Raw genomic sequence first — 5,760 nt, 5'->3', positions numbered from 1 at the left:
GAGTTAGGCGCTTGAGATACGACTTTATCTAAGACCTGTATGGTCTCGGTCTTTCCTTTTATTTTATTCTAGCTCTCTAGCTTTCGCTCTATTCACTCGTTCTATTCAAAATGAAAACTCACTACAGCTCGCACGTTCGTGTAGGGTCTTCCCTAGGGGACAGTCTTATTTTTTGGTTTGGAGCCTCCCTTCTCCTTTCAAAAAAGCCTGATACACAACCATAACAATTTATCAGAGAGCCAGAAAGGAATCTTCCCTGAGGGAAGCATCGAACCTCTCTCATTCTCGTTTCAGGATGGACTCACGTGAAGGGGGAGTTATGGCCTGGAAAGGAGTAAGATAGGAGCGTCAGTTGAGAGGGGTCGCATTTAGGAGTGGTTCTTCTCTCTAGAAAGAGGAAGGCTACTTCGCTCTGCTGGATGTGGATGCGTCGGATCCCGTACATCTAGTGCAGTGGAACTCACCTATTTCTGTTGACAGCTAGACCCGATTTTCTCTTTCAAAGAACTTCGTAGCTTGTTAGGCCATCGGTAGAGGACTATACCCTCGTGCTTTTTGTTTTTGTTTCAGGACGAATCTAGGGCTAGGGCGTCTCTCTAGCTCTTGCTCGCGCATTTGGTACTTATGGAGGGACTTGCTTTGCTTGCTTCCTCCCCCTGTGAGAACCGCCTACCGTTTGCGTTGATTTCACGTGTCCGTTCTGTTCAAATAATCATTTTTTGGTCAAAAATGTCCTTCCTTTTCTGTAAGCGCTCTAGCTATGGGGAGATACCGTCTGTGATCCCGTATCCAAGCAGCAGCTACAACTTCTGGCCATCGTGTTACCTCCTGCGAGAAACCTAGTGAATGTCAACTGCTCGATTTCTATCTGACCTATACATGATTTTTCAAAATTGAACATCTTTATCTGACGCGATGAGACTTCTGGGGCCCTCTCTATTCCAATTGTCATCCCTGCCTACCTCCAACTGCGGGGGCTGCTGTCGCTATTTGTTGTTCCTTTCCACAGGAAGCTTCTAAGTTATCTTCTCATATCAACTTCTTTAATGATATGATGGGGCTGTTCAGCCATCTTTTAGAATCTTCTTAGAGTACTCTCCTTGGCCAGATTTCCTCCTTGATCTGCATTCTATGTTCAGCAGTAACCATTCTTTGATAGTAGTTAACAGCAAACTCAGCTATCTCTTCATGTTTTTCATGGAGGTTACCCCTTTTTTCATCTTTCAAAACTCTCATACTATTTTTTGCCTTCCCCTTACTAGTTCAAATAGAGCATAGACGCATAAAAATCTTTTGTGTTAGCATCACTAACCGAGATCCATAGGGCTCTCGAACTCAGTCTCTAGAGAGGGCTGGCTTGGATTTATTTCCTGTATGGTTGATCATCCGAAAAGGCCAGATAAGAATGATTGGCTTTCAAAGTTTTATCTTTGCCTACAAAATCATTCTTCCTTCAGAGGGTCTTCTTGCAGAAGATCTTGAATCTTCACCAGTTCCTCTCTGCTCTCTCTTACTTTGTCTTTGATGTTTCAAAATTCTTTCTTACTCGAGGAGAAAAAGGGCCGCTTTTCTTGTAACGAATCTATTCCATTGAATTTATCCGGGGCAAGGAGTGCTATCGCACGTGCCTGGAAAGGGATTGACTTGGTTGGTTCACTGACAGTCTCGCTCGCTTATCACCCGCTGGCGGATCGTCTGCTCTTCCCTTTCCCTCTGGATTGTGGTTCATCCTTCATGGAGATCGCTCCCTCGCTCGTGTACTTGAGCCCGCTCTATTCGATACTGCTTTCTTTACTAGACTTGTGTCCCGTTGCATATGGACTCGACTCGCACTAGTGACGCTGTGCTATGCACATATCCGAAAGCGGTGATAGCTTTCTAAGCCCTTGGATGTAGTTTCCTTCCTTGGCTTTTCGTCCTTCTCCGGGGATTTTTTTACATCTCGTAAGCCGGCTAGATTTAATACAGCGGGTGAGGAAAATCCAGCAAGCTTAGACAAGCTAGAAAGTAAGGAATCAAGCTCAATTTGAGTTCTTCGCTCTTAGACTGAAAAATAAAGCGCATGAACTACCCCTATTGACCTAAAAGGTCACAGTCAGTGCAGTCTCGATCTTTATGATTCAACTTCTCTTTGCGAGCTAGCCCGGTACTCTATAAACCAGCTCTTCTCAGAACCCGGGGGTAGTGAAAGGACTAACCCTAAAAAAGGGAGAGAGATTCAACCGCTAAAGAAAGCTAGCAGAATTGGCTTGAATGAATATCCCCTTCTTTTCTTCCTAGGACTAAGATGTTGTACTTGAATACTATTGTATGCACAAGCACCTGCCAACCTGAGTTGAGTACTGGACTAAGCTTGGGCTTCCACGGGGAAGCGTTTTGGAAACGTTGGAACTCTTCTTTTGTAAAAAACAAGAAGCATTTTAGGTGACATTTCTTACATACTACAACAAAGAAGACCACTTCCTGGTAGTAAGGGGTTCTCAAGCGTTTACCAACTGATGGTACGTTTGATCAACTGAAAACTCAAGATCGATTAGTTGGCGAGCAAAAAACATATTGTTTCGACTTGAAGTCCGCCACGGATAGTTGGCCTTTGGTACTCCTGTTCGAGATAATGTGTTATCTGTTCGATCGGTCGTTCGCCTCTAGTGTGGTGAATTCCGCACTAGCTTGGAACATCTTCGAGATCCCCTTTGTAAAGAGGAAGTTCTCTCAAATTTCTTTTGTGGCTGGACAACCGCTTGGATACTACGCTTCTTTGCCTTTATTTAGAACAGGTTTGGCTTTGTATTCATCTAGGCTGTGGCCTCTCATACGACAGAAGGATTTAGAATGGGGGATTCTCGTAAATGATTCGTTGCCAGCGCAAAAATTTTCCCATCCCCAGCCAAATACGATTGGGCATATCCTTCAAGCAAGAGATCAACCAATACGCATACTGACGCAACACTAGGGAGGTCGTAGATCAGCTGATTGGGGCGTCCATTGGTGGAACTCAGCCGGAACCTAAATACTGTGGCCCGAAGAATTACTACGTCATTTGGTCTGGTTTAGTGATAGAGGTGGCTCAGCTTGGTTCGCTCAGGCTCTAATGACGGCGCTGAAGCAAACAAATAGGGTGTGAGAACATTCAGACCTCTCTGAGACTAAGAGGGGCTGGTTACAGGAGGTATTCCTATAAGCCTTGTAACATTAACCCAAAAACCAATCGTCACTGGTTTTGGCACATTCTTTTCGCCCTCTCTCCAGGNTGGACTGGGAAAGAAAGACTCACATTCCCGGATAACCAGACAGTCTCGGAAGATATAACCATGCAATTCGAACGAAGTTTTCTCGGAAACGAAACTGACTTTGCATCTTGGATGACAGGGCCCCGTGCATGGTGCCAGCGGGCAGCACCCAACGGAGCTTTAGTATTATATTAGTAGCAGGGCCGTCAAAAGCAAGGGATAAAGAAAGGCTGCGCTGATGACGATGCTATCATAAGAGAGGACCAGACAGTTCCCGGTTCCGAAAGCAATAACAGATTTATTGACTGAGTTCTCGGATGTCAAGCCACCGCAACTACCGAGAGCTCTTCCTCCCCGAAGGACTATTGATCACCAAATTGAGTTGGTTCCAGGTGCACGGCCCCGGCTAAAGCACCTTACCGGATGGCCCCCGCCAACTGCTTATCTCTCTCCCTTGCATTCAATTCATGACCTAACGACTATCCCTGTTTCGGGGAAAGAATCACTTGCTGGATCAAACCTATCCGGAGAAAAAAAAAGTGATGAAAGACCCTCTTTTTTGCTTGTTCATGTCGTGATTGTAGCTTCTTTGTCTTTGCGATCGCATTAACATGGCGCTGTCTTCTGTTTGATCCTCTCGAGTCGAGCCCAAAAGATCTCATTCAGGATTGGACTGCTTCATCAACATTTTGAACATGGAATTTCCTCTTCTGAGGTAGCAGAAAGGCGAGAAAGACTAATCTTCGAATTCCGCTTGAAAACGAGTTACGTCCTTGCTTTTCTAAGAAGTTACTATACCCTCGGGCAAGCATAAGATAAGATTTGTATGAAAGAGATTTCATTTCACCCTTTGACTCTGTTTACTCTGAAGCTTGATTTCACATTGACAGGTTTGAAGGAAATTTCATTCACTAACCCTTTCTTACTCCCACTACTTCATCACCTGCGACAGCAGGGACGGATATCCCTTATAGCCTTTGAAAGCTGTACAATGAGAATTCTTTATATAAAAGGAAGAGTTTCGATGCCATCCTCATTTTCGATAGCATCCGAGTCTCATTGATCCGATCGGAAAGGCATAAGTCCCACATCGGATGATAGTTCATCTGCAGCCTCTTCTAGTCCGAAAGTGCCACATCTGAGAACAACCTATGAATGTGCTAGCAAGGAAGCTAGCCTCATGTGCGTGGGTCTATCAAGATAGTTAAAGGGTCTTTCGGTTTTATTCATATTCCGATTAAAAACTTTATTTCTTCAAATTCAAAGGATTTAATCCTTTACCTCTCAAATGAGAAATTCGAGAAAAAAAATTACACATTCTCGTGATTTCTATCCCCGAGTCACTTATAAATTTCAAAGTTGGATTATGAAATTGCGAAACAGAATTTGAATTGGATCAAGACTTCCAATTTTTTAAGTATGAGTAAAGGATCCATGGGTGAAGATAGAAAGTCAATTTCTAATCGTAACTAACTTCGATTTTCTTTGAAAAGAAAGAAATTGAAGCAAAATAGCTATTCAACGACGACTTTGGTTTACTAGAGACATCGACATATTGTTTTAGCTCGTTGGAAAACCCTTTTCCTTAGGATCCTCTCAAATAGAAATAGAGAACGAAGTAACTAGAAAGATTGTTAAAATGACCTTCTTCTAGAAGGATCATCTAGAAAGCGATTCGTTTTGTTTATATTTAAACAAAAAAGCTGACATAGGTGTTATGGGTAGAATTTTGTTCATTTTGAACACATCTTAGATCTACGAATTGACTCATCTTCCATAAAGGAGCCGAATGAAACCAAAGTATCATGTTCGGTTTTGAATTAGAGACCTGAATCGACGTCGACAATAACCCCTAGCCTTCCAAGCTAACGATGCAGGTTCGATTCCTGCTACCCGCTTATTTCCTTTTATTCTAAATATTCTAATAGAATTCTATTCTAGAATATATATTATATAATATAGTAATAATTCGGATCAATTATTCGTTGAATATAGAATTCAAAAAATTATCTCATATACAATCCGATCTTGTTTGTTTTCACTTCAAACAAGAGGTAAAAAAAAGCAAAATACAAAAAAAATCGGAATGAATAGCGTCCATTGTCTAATGGATAGGATAGAGGTCTTCTAAACCTTTGGTATAGGTTCAAATCCTATTGGACGCAAGTTATTTCCATCTATTTTTTATTTCGATATCAAGAAAGACTTTTTACAGATTTTCAGAGTAAAGTGAGCAATTTCCTTATGCTTGTTCCTGAAGTAGAAACCGGTCCCTATGTTCCTGAATAGCTTCTTTCAAAAGGGCTTCTACTTCCTCAGTAAATGTATTAGTAGAAGATATTATTTCTTGGAACTGAGGTTTATTTGTTTTTAAGTACGTACGTAATTCAACAAGAAATTTCCTTACCTTTCTAATGAATCAAGAAAACCATTTGTTCCGGTATAAATCGTCATTATCTGTTCTTCTACCGTAAGAGGGGCTGATTGGGATTGTTTAAGCAATTCGCGTAATCGTTGACCTCTTGCCAAT

General features: G+C 42.0%; 1 non-coding gene across 1 annotated transcript; it reads left to right on the top strand.

Moving 5' to 3' along the window:
* Positions 1–5,323: 5,323 nt before the first annotated feature.
* On the top strand, positions 5,324–5,395 carry TRNAR-UCU (transfer RNA arginine (anticodon UCU)). Its single transcript has one exon. It is a non-coding gene; the product is annotated as a tRNA-Arg (tRNA).
* Positions 5,396–5,760: the final 365 nt, after the last annotated feature.

The sequence above is a fragment of the Primulina huaijiensis genome, chromosome 11 (assembly GCF_012295235.1).
Source record: "Primulina huaijiensis isolate GDHJ02 chromosome 11, ASM1229523v2, whole genome shotgun sequence".
NCBI lineage: Eukaryota > Viridiplantae > Streptophyta > Magnoliopsida > Lamiales > Gesneriaceae > Primulina > Primulina huaijiensis.
Note: the sequence above shows the minus strand (reverse complement) of the source record. Positions and strands in the feature narration are given on the sequence as shown.